Below are 20,965 nucleotides of genomic sequence, written 5' to 3' on the forward strand. Positions count from 1 at the left end.
TTCCAATTTTCCCAGAAGTGGTTAGAGTCTATGGATTACATTGAGCTGATTTCTGACATGCTGTTCCTTCTTTTGTCCGTAGTGTATTTCTGTATTGTTTTAGTGATTCACCTTAGTGAAGGCGTAGACTCAGGTTTTCTGGGTCTCTATGTTTTTGTTTGAACAGGTTTCTCAATTTCTTTCTTCGGTTTTTGCATTCTTCATCAAACCATTTGTCATTGTTGTTCACTTTCTTCGGTTTCTGTTTGACATTTTTAGATTTGATAGGGAAGGTGAGAGGTAAAATATACTGTTTAGATTTTCTACTGCCAAGTTTACACCTTCACTATTACAATGAAACGTTTTGTCCAGGAAGTTGTCGAAAAGGAATTGAATTTGTTGTTGCCTAATAGTTTTTTGGTAGGTTTCCACACTACTTTCCTTCCATCTTTAGCATTTCTTAATATTATTCAATTCCTTTGGCTTTGATGCCTCATAATAGAGTAGTGCTCTGTTCAAGTAGACTGTGATTTTGCTGTGATCTGATAGGGGTGTCAGTGGGCTGACTGTGAACGCTCTGAGTGACTCTGGGTTGATGTCAGTGATAAAGTAGTCTACAGTACTACTACCAAGAGATGAACTATAGGTGTTCCTACCTTAGGAATCCCCTCGAAGCCTATCATTGACTATGTACATACCCAGCGTGCGACAGAGCCGCAGGAGTTGTGACCCGTTTTTGTTGGTTATGTTGTCGTAGTTGTGCCTAGGGGGGCATATGGGGGAGGGAATGCTGTCTCCTCCAGGTAGGTGTTTGTCCCCCTGTGTGCTGAGGATGTCAGGTTCTTGTCCAGTTCTTGCATTTAGGTCATCACAGACTAGTACATGTCCCTGGGCCTGGAAATGATTGATTTCCCCCTCCAGGATGGAGAAACTGTCTTATTAAAGTATGGGGATTCTAGTGGGGGGATATAGGTAGCGCACTGGAGGACATTTTTCTCTGTTGAGATCATTTCCTTTTGAATTTCTAGCCTAATGTAAAATGTTCCTGTTTTGATACATTTAATAGAGTGAGTTAGGTCTGCTCTATACCAAATTAGCATACCCTCTGAGTCCATTCCCTGTTTTTACCCCCCTCTCTCTTGTTCTCTTTCTGCTTCTCTCTATCTGTCTCTCTCTCCCGCTCGTTCTCTCTCAGCTTCTCTCTCTATGTCTCTTTCTCCCTCTTGTTCTGTCTCAGCTTCTCTCTCTGTCTCGCTCTGCCTTTACAACTTCATCTCCTCTCCTGTTGATTTGGAGTGTTTGTTTTAAAACACTTTTATCATCTCTGCTTTACAGGCTCACTGTAATTGCTGGGTATGAAATGAAAGACCTGTAAAACACACAAATAAATATTTGACTGATACAAAAGGTGTCCATCTGACCCAGGTCATGTAGAAAATAACAAATCTAATGAATTGCCCTTATTGTGTAGACTTTCCATGCTGCCTGTTTTCCAATCATAGATCTACCAATCAGAGCTAGGCTTTTGTTAGCGTTATCGTGCTGTTCATTTATCTCGCTGCCGGAAAGCCGTGTTCAGTTAACGCCATCATATCATCTGATTGTGTTATCAAAGTTGTGCTACAGAAGGCACTCAGTCGTTTTACAAAGGGACAGGCGTTATTGAGGAGAAAAAAGGTTAAGTGTCTGGACCTAGACCGTGTTTATAAAACCTTGAAAACAACTCCAGAAAAATCTAAACAAAATCAGGACAACAAAACAGTCTACTTTGTTGACAGAAAAAATGCTTTTGTGTCTTTATGATCTATTCGTCATCCACCTGTCATGAAACATTAATGAAACTATCAAATCAACCACTCCATTTCCTGAGAATCAGTTTGTCATCCTGCATATTTCTGAACACCTTTCGGAATATCTCTCATTGCCTCCACTATTCTCAAGAACAAGTGTTCAACCCACATTTGGTTTGTTTTAGAAAGTGAGAACTGGAACACAATTCATTTGTTTGCTTTCCCCGATGCTTGAGACCACAGCGACTCCAATCGTCCCGTTTGATTTGTTTTTGTGAAAGGTTATGGAACACTGGGGGGGGGACATTGGACTTGGTCTCTGGTGAGGATCTCCAGCCACTGCAGTCAGTGACTAAGCTAAGCTAGCCAGGGAGTAAGTAAAGTGGGTGGGCTCTCATTTAGCTCGGCAGTGCTGCTCTTGTTTGTGGTTGTCCCTGACAGCGTCGGCGACTCCAGTCCAAAGCACCTGTGTTTGCTGACTAGCTTCCCCCAATCTGCTCAAAAAATGCTGCGAGCATGTCACATGGCCTGCCTGATAGGCTTTTAGAACAGTTAATCATTAATGGTGCCTCTCTCTCCCTATTCACGCTGCCTGACACAAGCTTTGATATTTCATAGATCCAGACAGGTCAGACGCAGACGTAGCCAGGTAGACAAGTACTCAGAGAGGAAAGTGCCTTTGTGGTTCTGTGTCTGTGGATCTGAGGTGATGCAGGGAGAAGATTGTAGGCATCACCTCATTGATCCCATTGGTCCCATTCCACCTCCATCTGTGGAGGATAAAGCCAAAATAACACAAGTTAATCCCCAACAAAACACCTTTGCCATAGGATACATCTCTCAGAAAAACTGGTGCGACACTCTTTTCCTCAAATATACAACAGCACAAGACTTCAACTATCAAAGCATTATCATTGAGCTTTCAATATGTCATATAGTGTCAGAAACATACTGAAATGGTGTGGTGATAAGAACGAGAGCTTGACATTTCCAAAGAAAATGTTATTACGATGGAATCTAATCAGGACCACCTCCATTTTTGTTCAACATGGTGCCTGATAAAAGAAAATATGACCATGAACAAAACAAGTCATTCAAAGTTTGCTCCTGTTTTACCATCCCGTAGTTAATTAAAGGACCCTATTCTTGGTTTGTTCTCTACTTCATGATGTGAATGAGGAGTCCAGGGCTCATTTCATTCCTGTCTACGTGGGCTTTATGGCAGAAAGGGGAAACATGAACTTGCTTTCAGAAAAGTCTGGACACATTTATCTTAGCAGAGAATTAAGTCTACACAGCCTCATTCTTATAACAGCGACAGCTCTTATCTCCCATTTGCCTGAACTTGCTGATGGTTTTCTAAAGAGAGTTTGTCTCGGTCCACCCACCCCAACCCCCAAAGCCAATAATACTGTATGAGAGTTGGAGAGGGTGGTGGAAACTTGAGTGTAAGGCTAAAAATATAGTGAAACGTAAGTGAACAAAGTGGACACCGTATGTAGGGGTACTTTGCAAGCTATGAGTCAATCATTAATGTGGCGCATTCAGATATCTGCTCTCTCCTAGTGAATAGAAGTGAAAGATAAATGAAAACGGTTTTGCACACAGCAGTTGAAGAGTTTTGTGATAGGTTTTCATGCCAGAATCTCACTTAGGAAATGTGTCGCGCTATTTGTTCCATCAACAATTAGATCAAGGTGATTCATTCTGGTATGAGTCAGTGCTTATATTGATAATGGTTTTATTAAACACTGCTATGAACCACTGATGTTGTTGCCTTGACTTAAAAGGTTTTACAACATCCCCTCTCATCTCAGATGGAGTTTCCCAGTTTCTCCTTGCTTCAACTCACTTAATCTCCATCTATAATTTTTTTTAAATAAAAAGTAGAATATAAGTGGATTGAAATTCCTCCTACACAAATACGACAACATGTAAAGGCGTTTGGCAAACAGAAATAAAAATCTATTTATTAACTCCAGTGACTTGGAAATAATTGGTTCCTTTCAGATCCTCTTATCCATATTTGCTGTGCTATATTGGTAGCCATTTTCTTTTCTTTTTCATACACTTGTACCATGTTCTTTGTTTATACCACGCATGTATGAAAGTCACAGAGCCTTAATCCTCCCAGTGTATGTGTGTTGTCGTCCATGGACAGTTTATTTGCTAACCCTGGCCAGCCATGATAAGGACCATTGGTGTGTCCCCTCAATAACTCAGCACCTCGCCTGACCACAATCAGACAATCTTTTCTGAATCATCTAAATACATTAACATTGGGAGGGGGGTTCAGAAAAAAAGGTCAAATAAAGGTCAAAACTAAGATGACCATAATCCCATCCTGCTGCACCCACCAGGAAATAAATTGTGTTGATCTGAGTCAACGAGTGGCTTAACGACTGTATGGTTCAAACAAAGGTTCCTGTTTCAGAAGGGCAGGTAGGAGATGGATGGCTTGGTAAACATAGCTGACATACCTGGCCGCTGCCATGGGGTGGTCACAGCACAGCCCACAACAGAAGGGACATTGTGTGTGGTGGCAGATCCATCTGCTTCTCCTTTTCGAACCGCTCCTCTTCTCGTTGTGGCTTCCTCTCCTTCCTATCCCTCTTCTCTCTGAAGGAACCTCTCTGACAGCACAGCCATGGAGCCCTCCCCAGCAGAGCCCTGCTAGACAGAGAGAGAGAGAGAGAGAGGCTCAAGAAACACCTTTCCCTTCATTATTTGATGTGGTTATAGTTCTGCGATCCGTCCTCAGAGACCCAGCACTTCAAATCAACTCAAACAAGCTGAATGTGCCGATAAGCATGGGATGGCAGCAATCATTCCCAAAGCCTCAGAGCAAAACATTTTATTCAGTCACATTTAAGAATGGGGAGAAAACTCAAAACCTATATACATTTGAGGCTTACTTTAATAAAGTTGTATACCATGTTGTAATGTTTTAGTACAAAATAGGACATCACACATATAAAAAATGTATTGTCAAAAGCCTGGTTATGTGAGTTGCTTGTTTTCCTGTGAGAGAGTTGACTTTGCTGTGTCGGCCACAGAGGCGAAGCTAAAACAGCTCAGTGTGAGTAGTGGTAAGCAGGTATAGATAGGAGAATGGGGAACACCCAGGAATGTTTAGCTAACTCGCCTGCAACATTCAAGCAAGTGTGTCAAAGGTGTTTGCGGGGTGTTGACACCTCCAGATAGAGAGGTAGTAAGGTGAATGACATCATCAGTGGGCTGCTTGAGATGAGTACTAGGTGTGTTTCAGGGACCCAATGCAAAAAAGCACAACACTCAGAAGTATCCCAAAACTAGTAAGTATCATACATTAAGCACACTGGTATAGAACAAATGAGAATACTGAGCATGAGTTAAAATAAAACAGCAGTCATAAAATAAAATATTTCCCATGTATATAATATATGGTAATTTGTCTGTAAAAATTAATTGAAAATAAGATCTTTGCAACTGCTGAAAGCTAACAACTGTCATCCTTTTGATAAATTGAGGGATGAATGTATATTGTAGCCACGTGTTCTATGAGAGAACACTGTCAACCAGGTACAAATGTGCATTTGCATAGCTTCTTTGAATTATGCTCGTCTGTCAATTAATCAACCAACATCACCATGGTCCGGTACCATTTATTTTGAAATTATATTATAACCCTACATGCTAAAGAAGAGAAAGGGCTTCAATAATTGTCTCAGTTTTTGCACACCTCAAACACATATTACATGTTTTTTGGACATAGCAATTGCACTCTACTAGATTTTTGTTCATTTCCTATTTATATAATTCAAGAAAAACAATACAATGATACAATTATAGTCAAATGTCATGTCATTCAAATAGTTATTTTAATTTAAACCTAGCTACAGACAAATTGTTGACAAATGGGTCATTGTATTAAGTGTACTTATTCTCAATCTCCTATGAAAACAATGTTACTATCGCACAAAAATGATAGAAATAAATCATTGCATTTGTAGAATACTACAAAATGCTTTCCTTTTTGTTTCTTCTTCTTAAATTTCTAGAGCTCTGGCAAAAATAAAAACTATGTAGTCCAACAGATGTGTAATATTATCCACAGAGTGAGGGAGTTTAATTATGAAGGCATTTAATTATGTATCTATCTGCCTCTACATTAAATAATACACGAGGTCAACTTGTACTTCTCCTATAAGTGTTCATTTCGATACATAATTGTACATTTTCATTCTAAGTTTGTAAAATGCTTCATAAAAACAAGCAAACCTTGCCTTATATTGTACAGTCTTTCAGTTGATCAAAGTCAACATATTGCTATGTGTTATATAGTTAAGTTATCAATGTATTATTCTGCAATTTCATTCAATATTATGTTCTAGTGGTTATCAAATTGTGAGTGACATTGCCATTTTATGGCGTTTCAAATCATGCAATTGTTGATTAAATCAGCTATTAAATCAATCCACCACGAGCCACAATTTAAGATAAAAATGAAAATAATTCCCTTGAAAATATGTACTTACTTAAAGAAAAAAAACTATATGATTTTATTTAAAAAACTACCTGCTAAGATCACTGCATACATTTCCAATACAATGAAACATGCATTGTAAAATAGAGTTAATGCAAAGTGCATCGAGTCATGTTCTCTGCTCTGGGATGTCAAAGGAACAGCCAATGACAGTTCATTCTGTGTCTGACCACCCACTAGGAGCTGCAGGGCATGATTTTTGATGGCTGTGACTGCAGCCTCTTGGCTTCAGACAACCATACAGGTGACTAAAGACCGTCATGAACACAGTACATTTCAGATGACCTTAAGCATCATAACATCAACACTGAGTGAGTCATCCGAGTGCTCTCTGACACAAGACAATAGCCCGGTGAGCCCGAGGTCGTTAGCGCCTGGGGTAATTGGAGGAGTGTTGAAAATTTCTTGTATGACTCATTGTGCCTTGTACGGAGCCCATAACTCATGTTCTCAGAACTCATAAATTACACGGCCACGGACAACCTTAAGCAGGGTTGAAATGCCTTGAACAGAGCTTTATTTCAGGGTCAGTGGAGCGTGAAGCTGAGAGGGCTGCCAGGGCCCGCACCAGCCACCACACAGGTGGCTGCCTCTCCGCTCACACAGCCCAGTAGCACACCTATTTATCCTCCCATACCTGAGCTCTGACATGCTCACTAAACGTTCAGAGGCGTTCACCAAACTGCGAAGCTGCTCACTCTCAACCAAAACAAGCACTTATTGTTTCTTAATGAAGAATGGAAAATGTGATTGACATAAAATTGCTCTGTCTTTGGACATTCCACTCCAACGCCATGCTGTCCCCCTGAATGAATCCATGAGCAAAGTGCTTAACAGAAAATGACAAGCCAATGAGAAGAATGACCTACAAAACGGCAACAACCTGAGAAAGTTAACAGTGACAATGATTCAACTGCAACGTGTTCCATTAGATACACTGTTCTACAGGGCGTCAGAGTCACCACCATCTGAGTGCCTCTGGCCCTGACCACCCAGAGGGACTCTGACATTAGTGGGGGATGGGTGTGTATTTGAGTGTGTGCGTGGTGTGTGTATGCCATGAGATGTTTTTTCAATAAACTGTTATCATTGTTAGCTACATTTCTTCAGCGGACTACGAGAGGGAACTGTAGTAATTCCTGTCAAATAGACATTACAAACGTTGAGTCTGAATACACATTCCACCAAAAATGAAACAATTTAAATGCGAACACAAACTAACAAACTGAAACAAAAGACCACAACATGGCTCCTGCTCTCAGTCAGAGGAACGATTAGCTTTATTTACTCTCTCGAGTTGGCATTAGGTCATTTAATGACCGCATCTCACCTCTTTCTCAAGGGCCGTCTTGCAGTACTCAGCAGTGGGCTCCAAAAGGCTGAAATACAATGTTGAAATGTCTATTTCACTTTCGTGGCTCCTCCCATTGTGTACGTTGTGTGTTTGAGCTGAATCTCCTTCATGGTAAGCCCTGCTCCATATGAACTATCCACATGCAGAATAATGTAGACCTACAGTTGAAGTCGGAAGTTTACATACACTTAGGTTGGAGTCATTAAAACTTGTTTTTCAACCACTCCACAAATTCCTTGTTAACAAACTATAGTTTTAGCAAGTCAGTTAGGACATCTACTTTGTGCATGACACAAGTCATTTTTCCAACAACTGTTTACAGACAGATTATTTCACTTATAATTCACTGTATCACAATCCCAGTAGGTCAGAAGTTTACATACACTAAGTTGAATGTGCCTATAAACAGCTTGGAAAATTCCAGAAAATAATGTCATGGCATTAGAAGCTTCTGATAGTCTAATTTACATAATTTGAGTCAATTGGAGGTGTACATGTGGATGTATTTCAAGGCCGACCTTCAAACTCAGTGCCTCTTTACTTGACATAATGGGAAAATCAAAAGAAATCAGCCAAGACCTCAGAAATTAATTGTAGACCTCCACAAGTCTGGTTCATCCTTGGGAGCAATTTCCGAACGTCTGAAGGTACCACGTTCATCTGTACAAACAATAGTGCGCAAGTATAAACACCATGGGACCACACAGGCATCATACTGCTCAGGAAGGAGAAGTGTTCTGTCTCCTAGAGATGAATGTACTTTGCGAGAAACGTGCAAATCAATCCCAGAACAACAGCAAAGGACCTTGTGAAGATGCTGGAGGGAACATGTACAAAAGTATCTATATCCACAGTAAAACGAGTCCTATATCGACATAACCCGAAAGGACGCTCAGCAAGGAAGAAGCCACTGCTCCAAAACTGCCATAAAAAAAGTAAACTAAGGTTTACAACTGCACATGGGGACAAATATCATACTTTTTGGAGAAATGTCCTCTGGTCTGATGAAACAAAAATAGAACTGTTTGGCCATAATGACCATCGTTATGTTTGGAGGAAAAAGGGGGAGGCTTGCAAGCCGAAGAACACCATCCCAACCATGAAGCACGGGGGTGGCAGCATCATGGTGTGGGAGTGCATTGCTGCAGGAGGGCCCGGTGCACTTCACAAAATAGATGGCATCATGAGGTAGGAAAATGTTGTGGATATATTGAAGCAACATCTCAAGACATCAGTCAAGAAGTTAAAGCTTGGTCGCAAATGGGTCTTCCAAATGGACAATGACCCCAAGCATACTTCCAAAGTTGTGGCAAAATGGCTTAAGGACAACAAAGTCAAGGTATTGGAGTGGCCATCACAAAGCCCTGTCCTCAATTCTATAGAAAATGTATGGGCAGAACAAAAAAAAGTGTATGAGAGCAAGGAGGCCTACAAACCTGATTCAGTTACACCAGCTCTGTCAGGAGGAATGGGCCAAAATTTACCCAACTTATTGTGGGAAGCTTGTGGAAGGCTTCCCGAAATGTTTGACCCAAGTTAAACAATTTAAAGGCAATGCTGCCAAATACTAATTGAGTGTATGTAAACTTCTTACCCACTGGGAATGTGATGAAATAAATAAAAGCTGAAGTAAATCATTCTCTCTGCTATTATTCTGAAATTTCACATTCTTAAAATATATTGGTGATCCTAACTGACCTAAGACAGGGAATTTTTACTAGGATTAAATGGCAGGACTTGCAAAAACTGAGTTTAAATGTATTTGGCTAAGGTGTATGTAAACTTCCGACTTCAACTGTATGTAAATGGGTATCTTTATCGTATCCTGTGCTTGACTTGTGCTGCCTCCTTTTCTGTGGAGAAGAGGGATCAGGCGTTATCCCCCCACCCTAACCACCGCCCGCTGTTTATCGAAGAGAGAGGGATTCAAGACTTAAACGACAGCACATGCTAAGGTGAACCTTAGCCATCGAGACACACAGGCGATAACCCGTTGAATTAGACAACAACATCATGGCAGGCAGTATGTAGGCAGATAAATGACGATACAGTACGGTGTTCAATGGGAATTAAAAGTATAGGGCAGCTGGGCTCTTATCTGGCCAGAGCGATGAAACCCGGCAACAAAGGGAGGCCTAAGACTAAGAGGCTTGATGCATGGGAAAGCCATCGGCCAGCCATTGTGGCTGCCCTTCTGCTGAGCAAATAGTCCAAACTGTTCATTCCCCATCTCCCATTCTCTCTGAGGTACATTGTTTGTGTCCTTGCATTTCATTCTGACTGGGGAAGATTGCTCTCAGGGCCAGTGAGCAAACAGTCCAGAAAAGAGCCGGCTATCTCCTGCCGTTCCCAGGAGAACTAGCATTTTTATTTCAGCTCCAAGCTGTCAAAGGATTGGAGAGTTTGTGTCAGGATCCTGAATTAATTGCTTTAAGCTGTGTGCGTGGGGGGGGCTGCATTTTATCACCAAATGTTCAGTAAAATGTTTCCTAGCAATTATGCACCCTGCAACGGTGGTGTTGGATACATACAGGATGGATTTCTGAAACTCAAATGATGCATTTAGTTGTAATGGCAGCACCATAGTATGAATAGTGACAGAACAGCATCTGTCAAGGATTTGTTGGTATGGGAGTGAATTGAAAAGTTTCTTCTTTTTTTCTATAATAATGATAGGTACACGAGCCAGGCTTGGCAGAGAATTGACCAAGCTTCCTCCATAAAGTATATCTGGTCAGACATTTGGTGGAATGGGATATAGAGTCTGGAACCTCCGTCAGAACAGCTAACGTGAACTTAGGTACCATCTGTCACTCACAAAATCATCCCAAATCACTGCTTACTTAGCAGCTATATATCAGACATTTTGGAGATGTGACACTGCCATATCTGTTGGCTAACTACGCTCAGCGTCTAATGCCAGAGACAACAAACCAGACAACTGTTCCTATTTTGCCCTACCAATTCCTCTATCATTAGATATATCTTGAATTATGGAACAAACGTCATACAACGCCACACTGATTATGGCAACAAAATTGTACACGTTGATTTTATAGTTCAAGTCTAATCAGGAAAACTAAAACACACTCTTATTCAAACCTCTGTGAGAGGCTGGTATGCATTTGCATCTTAAGCGCATTAGCAATATTTGACCGTACCACATGATACTATAGCATTTGTATGGATTAGTTGTTGAGAAACTATTATCAATCAGCTCACTGCCTCAAAGAGTTCATCATTTAAGTAATGCTTTGCTTTGCATGTTAACCCCACCTGAAATTTGCATCAATATAGTAACGCAACAGTCTCTGGAATAATGACCTCAAACAAGTCCAAACACACAGCTGCTGTAACTGTAACCAATATTTCCCAGAACAATATCAAAGGTGTGTTGCACCAATACACTGATGAAACCAGAAATAACATTGCATCCACACATTTTTCTCTCTCTGTTGGTATAATCTGTTCAATGCCTCTATTTGCACATAGGAAAATAAAGGTATCGGATCATGACACATACATCTGGATGGATTACTTCTTCATCTGACAGGATATTAAATCCCACTCCAAACTATGTCACTGTCAGCCGTGAACAGACAATGGGTTAAATAGTATGTATCAGGGGAATACTCTGTAAGAGGAAATGTACAGCTCTTGTCTTTTAATGGTAATCTGCTCAACTGCTCTATAGACACCAACCAGCTTTCCAGGACCCTTCAGCTGAGCATCAGCCTGTACGTGATAAACGACACAGCCATTTATATGGGATTAAATTGGGGATTCATTTAATTCAAGTCAGGGTATGTGAATTCATTAAAAGGCTGACAGTGGCGTATACATGGAGGGAATTTAATTTGAGTCCTCAGAGGACACCTCTATTGGGGTGTGGGGGGTCATGTTAAAGTGGAGGTTTTAAAGAAACAAATAAGCTTAGGTTTCCCGAATGACACTCATCTTTACACACATTGACATGTTATTGCTGTTGATTGGTTGTTATTAAATTGAGTCGAAATGTTATTAGATGAGGGCTTCCCTGTGAAAAATAGCGAGGAGTGGGTTATTTAAAAGTGGCGAAATAGCCTATGCATGTTAAACAATGCACAGATCAGGAACAGTCCTCTATACTGGTATACCCATGAAGAAGAACAAATACAAGACTTAACACACATTTAGCTTCCACTTCTATGGTATTCAAATTAGTACATTATTTGAATGTCAGTGATTCTCATGAATGTTGAAATCGCATATCTTTTAGCCTCCCTGACAAGCTGAGGCGGTGTAGAGATATTACATTCAACTTGGAAGCAGATTACAGAATTCATCCCTGCAGAACACTCTTTCCTCGCATTCAATAAATTGGACAAGTCCTATTGTAAGATAGCCTATCACACCAAACATGTCTGCATAGGGAACATATACAGAAGAAAATATTACGTAGTTTGTTATTCAGAGTAGAGTGTTGGGGCCACACACATGGCCGTAACTACAAATGAGGACACCAAGGTCCGGACCTCGGTAATTATTTATAATTTGAAGAAGAAATAAAAAAATATATAATATACATATATATATATACCTCGGTAATTATTTATTATTTGAAGAAAATAAATAAATAAATATATATATATATATCCTACATCTAAATATTGGTCCTAGATCTAAATATTGTTCCAAGCGTTGATTCAAGCTCAGAACGGGTATATTATTGATCTGAGTGCGTTATATTAGCGCCAGCCTCTTTGCTTACGACCGGAATCATAAACAGCGGTTTGTTCGTTATGTTCGCGTGCGTCCCCCGATTTGTCTCACGGATTTTCCTCTTTTGCAGCACATTCACAACTTTCTCGAACGGCTAACTACGCCCTCTCGAACGGCTAACTACGCCCTCTCGAACGGCTAACTACGCTAAAGGCCTGAGACGTAAAACGAACTACCCCAGCTCTGTGTCCACTTAATACAGTGGTTCCCAAACTTGGGGTTGGGGCCCCATGTGGGGTCCCCTTAGAAAATCTGTACTAATCTTATCAAATAAATTAGGAACTTTAAAAAAAAGCTATGTTTCAATATCAACATCTCCAGATGGCCTATCTTGTCTATAGGACTAGGCCTACATTAAAACACAAACAATACAGTTCTGAAAATGCCATACATTTTCGTTTCGGCACTGATATTAAGTTAGAATAATTTCCCCCTTTCAGGGGTATAACATTACAATTGTATAGCTAATAGGCTATGTGTTTGTAGATCGACTGAGGTGAATTAACCTACAGCAGCCAAGGTGATAAAGGCTGGAGTCATTTTTGCTTGTTTTTTTTCTGTTCTCCAAATAGCATTTTGATGTTTTTTAATTATATAGAAATGCAGCAAATGAGCTTCAACTTCTAGAAAATGTATCTTCCGGACCGCACTGAAACTCAAACCCTGGTTACGACGCTGGCCACATGGGATTGTTTGCCTTTGCTGGAAGCTGAGATTGGTTTGGGGTTTAAATGAATCGCTGGCGCACTGCGTTTTTAGGTTTCATTAACTTTTAATGAGTTGTGTGTCCTTGGCTGTGACTGACCTGTAGGGCTCAGGCCTCAGTTCCCTGGGGGAGAGAAGTCGGGCGAGGAGAGAGGTTGGCAGACATGCCAGGGACATGTCTGTGTGTGAATGTCTGCACTGGGTGGAAACAGAGGAAGAAGGCAATAAAAGATGGTCTGAGTCTATGGCAGAGAAACATTCAGAGATATCCATCAGTACTGCCAGAGTCTGAATCTAAAACCCCATGGTTTTCAGGCCTCGGGGGGAATAAAGCAAGCATGTCGGATCAATCACAGCTGAGCAGGAATCTCTTTAACACAGCTGAATGACATATTGTTCTATGCTGGCTTTGCCAACAGGGTTCACTCTCAAACACTCGCATCAAACCCATTGGGAAATGTGACTGCAGAATACTCTGTTACCGGAAAAGGCTATAGAAAGCACTTAAATAACACAACACACATTTCTCAATTTTGATCCCGCTAAATAGTTAGATTCATATTTTGGACTTCTCTAATCTTGATTTAATACAGTGTCTTGCTGCATGGTTGAACACACATGTATTATCTTGCCATGGGTTTCCTGAGCTTCATATATCTCCTTGAGAAGCTTATCTTCCTTTCTAGCATGCCTGAGACTCTCTTCACTGTTCTCTTGCTTGTTATCCCCATTAAATGTTCATCTGCTTTTAGTACTGAGCATGAACTGAAATGTCGGTTATTTTTCCGTTTTGTAACAACTAATTTGAATTTGAATTTGACAGACGTTTGAATTCCATTTTGTTATTTCTTTTTGTGAGCTCAACGTGGCACATTGCACATTTCTCTAGATATAAATCAGATCCAGCCTGAACTATGCTATGTAGAAGAGAGTTGTAGTTTCCAACAGGCTAATATTATACATTGTTTAGCACATAAAACGTGGTAATTAACTACAATGACCATAATTCATTGCGTATCGACTTGTCGGGTATGTCTTTGTTTTAAACCTGCTACCGAAGAGACAGAAGAATGCGCGATCGTGAGGGGATATAGAGCAGCTGTTGCTTCGCCAGCTATCTCTACCTGAAAATACACGATCTAAGTGATTGATAGTTGGTATTCAGCAGTCATAAATGTATGCCATATTAACTATGAAGAACTAAAAAAAAATGTTTGATTTTGTCAGACAGCATAGGAAGCAGCTCTATAGAGATGAGATGACTTGGAATGAAATAATAAAGTCATCAAATAAAACAAAAGAGTAATATACACAACAACTGAAATATTGTTTTAAAGTAAAGTAACGTGACTAAATGATGGTTAATAAGTGACATCAATAATGGTCAGTCACTACCATCATGGGACTTTTATTAATTATGTTATTCTGTGTTGTTACTGCATTAAACCCAAATCATTGAAACCACAATCAAAAACGGTGATTGTATTTTTATAATGAACCAAAGCCGAACCAACCTAAAAAAAAAAAGCAATATCTGCTTCATTCAAGCAGAATCAACACCACTTGTACGTCTGTGGTCTTATTTATCCTTTCATCCTATTTATCCACAAGGATGTCCATTGTTTTTGCGGATTACTTTGTATCCATATCACTGCATATATTTTCAGATGACTCTTCAATGCAGATGTAGGATCTTAATTTGAGCCAGTTTGTTCACAGCAGGAAAATAATGCTGCAGCAACAGGAAGTGTGAGTTATTGTTTGGATTATAATTCATAGACATTTTGGTTGACACATTTAAAGTTAGGGTAAGTCAAGTCGGAAATGTTTAAGTGAAATGTACAAACTTTAGAAGCCATTTTATACCTTGAATACACTACGAGTTTGCATTTTCTGCTATATCTATTGGCTATACAGGAAATGTCCTACAACAACAGGGTGGTCAAATTAAGATACTACATCTATAAATCTAGGATTATTTCTACAGTGCATACTCGTCCTGATCAGAATAGATTGTCTTTAGGTTAGTGCTTGTCCCACCAGCTGCTGCCTCGGTACTGTCAATGGGCATTGTTGACTTGTTTCTCTGTGACGCCAGTGCGGCCCTGTGTGTGTGGATGTGTGGACCACACGGCCATGCGGCCTGGCTCAGGCTGAGAGGAATCGCTGGTCTGTAATGTCACACTGCCGTGTTAGGGAGGTACGGACACATCACAGTCACCGGCTGCATTCTCACCATGTCCCCCTCTCCCATCTCACACTCCTCCTTTTCCCATACTGACCCTCTGACCTTTGATTTCTACCTGCTCTGGTGGGTCAAACCTGAAAATATGGCTGGAATTTATCATCTGAGAAAAGCAAGCCAGATGTAATGAATGGTGTTACCTGTACATCAAATAGGAGTTGTTTCCTCCAAAATGTTCTTCAAATAGGAGTTGTTTCCTCCCAAATGTACTTCAAATAGGAGTTGTTTCGTCCAAAATGTACTTCAAATAGGAGTTGTTTCCTCCACAATGTACTTCAAATAGGAGTTTTTTCCTCAATACGGTACTTCAACTAGGAGTTGTTTCCTCCAAACTGTACTTCAACTAGGAGTTGTTTCCTCAAAGCTGTACTTCAAATAGGAGTTGTTTCCTCAAAGCTGTACTTCAAATAGGAGTTGTTTCCTCAAAGCTGTACTTCAAATAGGAGTTGTTTCCTCCAAGCTGTACTTCAACTAGGAGTTGTTTCCTCAAAGCTGTACTTCAAATTGGAGTTGTTTCCTCAAAGCTGTACCTCAATTAGGAGTTGTTTCCTCAAAGCTGTACTTCAAATAGGAGTTGTTTCCTCAAAGCTGTACTTCAACTAGGAGTTGTTTCCTCAAAGCTGTACTTCAAATAGGAGTTGTTTCCTCAAAGCTGTACTTCAAATAGGAGTTGTTTCCTCAAAGCTGTACTTCAAATAGGAGTTGTTTCCTCCAAGCTGTACTTCAATTAGGAGTTGTTTCCTCAAAGCTGTACTTCAAATAGGAGTTGTTTCCTCAAAGCTGTACCTCAATTAGGAGTTGTTTCCTCAAAGCTGTACTTCAAATATGAGTTGTTTCCTCCAAGCTGTACTTCAACTAGGAGTTGTTTCCTCCAAGCTGTACTTCAACTAGGAGTTGTTTCCTCCAAGCTGTACTTCAAATAGGAGTTGTTTCCTCCAAGCTGTACTTCAAATAGGAGTTGTTTCCTCCAAGCTGTACTTCAACTAGGAGTTGTTTCCTCCAAGCTGTACTTCAACTAGGAGTTGTTTCCTCCAAGCTGTACTTCAACTAGGAGTTGTTTCCTCCAAGCTGTACTTCAAATAGGAGTTGTTTCCTCCAAACTGTCTCTGTATATTTCTTCTGACATGTCTGTTCAGAATTCAGACATTCTCAAATGAATGGGAAAGAGATGTCAAGTTAAGAGGTGTGTACAGCAGAATTATGTATCTATAGGAGTGACAGCTAGGTTCAGAAGAACAGCGTGTACAATAAGCGAGGTATCGGAGAGAAGTGTAGGTATGGCCAGCCCCCCCCCCACACACACACACATTTTGAAATTGCATTTTTGTCCCCCCACCCAGTTTTATCATTGGAATGTGATACATAACGAGGCAACGGTGTGCTTTTGGAACATGCGGACGCCTCCGAGAGGTCAGGTAGGCTGTTTGGAGTGTTTATCCGACCGGATAACAAAACAAACATTTTATTATCCCCCACACTTCTATTACAAAAGTTGCATACCTGGGTATGATAGAGAGGTGTGTGGCACATGACATGACTCTGCTAATTCCTGATAGTTATCAGTGAGAATGGGATACTTCCTAGTGTAGTCTCCATTGAAACAGTATCAGCAGCTAAATACAGACTCCTCTCCGGAGCAACACACAGGGAGTAGAGTGGGCATCTGTTCTCTTTTCATCCTGTTACATTACACCCTTCTGTGCTACATTGGGATGTGTACAATTGCCTACTCTCAATGCTTCTGAGAGCCCTCTCCATATCCCTCTCCATAGCATTTTGTTTCCATTAGAACAGCCAATGATTCATTCAAGGTGGAGCTTTGGAGGAACTAACATTTAGGACCCACTCAATTCGGGTACAAACAGACAATGAGGAGGTTTACTGTAAAGTGAACAGAGAAGGCTTCTGCCACAGAATCAGGCAGACACAGTTTCCCATATTGGGTTGACCACAGGGTGTTTCACACACCATTCAGGCAACCATATTTATTATCACCATTTGACTCAAATCAATCTAATTTCTCATACTACTTCCGATATTAATAGCTAAATACATTGAAAATATTGGTCAAAATCATGTGAAACCTGGCAATACATTCATGTTTTTAAAAGGTATATAAGGTATCTTTTCCAATTTTGTACTTCGGATAATTATCATACCAAATTAGAAATATTGTAAGAAAAAGTGCAAATTGTATTTGCTATAGAATGAATGATTGGGGTAACCTATGAACGGTTTATTCTTAGCTTTTTCACTTTTTCCTTCTCCATCATCATCTATGGGCTTTTATAGCAGGGTGCATACCAATATTAGGTGGATTACAGAAAACGAAAATGTATATCATTCTTTTTTTTTTACATCTAGTTTCCCCCCCCCCCATCTAATTGAAAGTGTCAAATTATTCTAGTCAAAATGCTTATCGTTGAAAAATCAGTAAATCAATTGGTGTTGTTATCTGTAGTTCTCAAAGGATCCATTATCAACCTTTCTCGATTTGAATTTTTTTTTCGTTTGCACCTAATGGTCTTAATTAACGTCTGTTATTTAGTCTATGGGCAATTCGATCATCAATTTTAAAGCAGTAGCCTAATTATTAATAGTCTACATGAAAAATAATAATAATAAATAGTAATAATAATTGTGATTTTAAAAAATTATGACAATAATAATAATGAAAATAATAATGTATTCCCAGAGGGAAAATAGGTTTGCCATCAGCAACAGACATAATCTATGTTGCTGATTTTTTTCTAGAAATCTATTTAGCTAAAGGAATTATATCCCTTGCCTAAATAAATGTATATATGTACTGGATCCTAAATGTATGCACTTATTTGAATAGCATAAACTCGCGCTCCCGCATTGAGAATTATTCATGCAAAGTGTCAGATAATTAAATGTCCACTAAAGCTAGTGTTAATTGAAGCAAGATGGGTGGACGCGATGGGCGTAAATCATGACGAGGAACTAACTGACTGCTGAGAAACCATGGGTGGCTTTGAGTTTTCACTTTATTGTCTTTAACATACTGTAGGATAGCAGTTTCCCTTACTAAAATATGGGATTAGGAGTGTTTCGCGTGAAAGAGGAGTTAAATTGTGGCAGTGTGGACGGTCCCACCCCTGCAATAGGCTAAAACCGAATTACAGCTTGTTAGACCGGTGTCCCGCTATCACCCGGGAGACCGTACTACTTGGGTGTTCCAGGTCCTGGTGGTGGCTGCATGTGAGCTTAGGCTACTAGTGCTTTCAACGGGAATATAGGGCCAGAGTTGGTAACCCGTCACACATGATATTATTATGGGCCTATGGGTCTATGGGACCATGTGCATCTACTGCTATGAATAAACTTGGTTAATTCAAATGATGCAATCCATGTTTCCATCATGAAGAGCAATACCCCGGGCCAACGATATCTGTAATCAAAATGAAAACCTATTTCAAACCAGTTTTCAACATTTTGCTTTGATGCTTATAGACCTTATATCGATGTGTCCCAGTGTTGTGAGAATTTTGTTCCAAAGCTCATGCAATAGAAATGCAAACAGAAGGACAGATAAGGCATCCGCGAGGTCAGCCTCAGAGTCTAGAAGGGAGCATGAATGAACAAAACCTGGCGTCCTCACAGCAAGAGGAATTTCGTCCAAGTTTGACCACAACTTGTTCCAATAAATCCAGACTAGGTTTCGGTCTTGATAAATGCCATTGGTTCCTCGTGTTACTCAAACTAATCTAGAAATATGCAAATAGGGCGACCGGTAAGAAATGTAATTAAAATGGGTTAGCAAAGTAAAGGGATCAACAAGTTGGACCATCGCTCATCTTGTTGCTATAACAACAGTGAAGGGGTTGTCTGTGATGGTGTGCCCAGGCCCTTTGCAGAGGCATCTCTGCGCTGAAATGTGAAACCCCTTTGTGTGTGTGTGTGTGTGTGTGTGTGTGTGTGTGTGTGTGTGTGTGTGTGTGTGTGTATGTGTGTGTGTGTGTGGGCGTGCGTGCGTGTGTTTATACACGCGTGCTTATACGCGCGTGCATCTGCCTGAACAGCCAGCGAGGACTCATGCATATATTTCTATTGCCGATATCTTTTAACTTAAGCGAAAACAAAAAACTTTTCGGAGGCGGGCCTTTATAAATGGTTCCCCACAACAATGAAGGTCCTGGTCCTTCATGTCGTGTAGTCTAGCTATCTCAGGTAACAAATAAATTGGATGATGTAGGCCTAGGAGGCTGATGTCAGTGGGTAAACTCTCGTGCACTTTTGGTAAGAAGGTTCTCCAGTGCCGATTAAGGCCGGTTACCTTTCAACTAGGGTTCCTAAAGGCCATTCCCATTTCACTCCATCCTGGAGGAGGCTTGAGTGAGGTTATCACCTCCATCAAAGGATCGGAGTAGAAGTGCGTCGGCATATGCTATTTTAATAATGGGTAATGGGTATTTTCGAGGGCTCTTGCTCCTTGTGAGAGCGAGATTGGAGGGGAATTAATTATTGAAAACGGTCCCCAGTGTTTTGGACGCATCATACGGTTTCATCTCAACATTACAACTTTTACTAGGCTACTACTATTTTCTGAGCACAATGGTGTATTTTTTATACAGTAGCCTAAGCCTATTACGCAGGCTTTTTCTTCTTCTTCTTCTTCTTATTATTATTGTTAGTATTATTGTTATTATTATTATCATCATTATTTTATTAGACATATGTTATCATTAGGAGTCCGCAACCAATTGTAAATAGGTATCATGAATGAGATGGGGAAGACAATGACGATGCAGAGCAGTGTGTGTAAAATTATCTTTAAATCATCCCCAAAAGAAAGCCAATAGAAAATACTCAATGGGTTCCTGAAAACCTGACGCACACAGCAAAACACTCAAATATAGATAGCAATGAAACATTAAAAAAATGACAGGCTATAAACCACTCGGACGCTAACATTTGAATGTTGGAGCCGCAGGGTTTCATTGTAGGCTATAAAACAGAGTTCCATGCGCAATGGAGCAAGTGCTCCTCTCGTGACATCAATGATATATATCAGCTGCGATAGCTCTCTGACACGCAATTGAAAGACACTGAATGAAGAGGCAACAACCTCTATCACAGAACTTGCAAATCACATCAGCCTTTTTGAAGCTTTGAACCAACCATTGTCATGAAACCCAATTGGGCCTGCTCGAGGACCTTTCTAACCAGGATTTCAGCCAGTGCTCAATTCTCATCTAGCATACCCCCGGTCCCAAACGAATAACTATCATCACACAACGATTGAATTGAAACAAAGTTAGGAAATATACAATCAAATGTCCATACCTGTGAAATACGGTGGATGCTTACTGGCAAGCTAGGAGCCCAATGTGGAACCTCGCCTTCAGCCTTCTGCAAAGGGCTGGAGACATCACGGCATTTATTTGAGCTCAAACTCTGTCACTGTTGACTTTAGCACAAAGCAAAGATTTCACTGCCCCGCTAGTTAAAAAAAAAGAAGATTATTTTACCGAGATATCGATCAGTGTGCTAAAAAAATAATCAGTTACGCATTATGTCTAAAATGAAGAGAACGAAATTGAATGTCTGTGTACATTTACTGAGCGGTGACGTCCTCTTCA

At 40.3% G+C, this 20,965-nt stretch overlaps 1 long non-coding RNA gene across 4 annotated transcripts; it reads right to left on the minus strand.

The window, feature by feature from the left end:
• Window positions 1-1,662: 1,662 nt before the first annotated feature.
• On the minus strand, window positions 1,663-20,947 carry LOC112256583. 4 transcript variants are annotated; one of them, XR_002954431.2, is made up of 3 exons: window positions 20,670-20,947; window positions 4,250-4,442; window positions 1,663-2,539 (listed from the first exon to the last, which is right to left on the minus strand). It is a non-coding gene; the product is annotated as an uncharacterized LOC112256583 (long non-coding RNA). The 4 variants fall into 4 exon arrangements; XR_002954433.2 differs by having other exon boundaries at window positions 4,250-4,439; window positions 20,670-20,946; XR_002954430.1 differs by lacking the exon at window positions 20,670-20,947 and adding an exon at window positions 7,625-7,692.
• Between the last annotated feature and the right edge of the window lie 18 nt (window positions 20,948-20,965).

Source organism: Oncorhynchus tshawytscha, linkage group LG08 (assembly GCF_018296145.1).
Source record: "Oncorhynchus tshawytscha isolate Ot180627B linkage group LG08, Otsh_v2.0, whole genome shotgun sequence".
In the NCBI taxonomy this organism is placed as follows: Eukaryota; Metazoa; Chordata; class Actinopteri; order Salmoniformes; family Salmonidae; genus Oncorhynchus; species Oncorhynchus tshawytscha.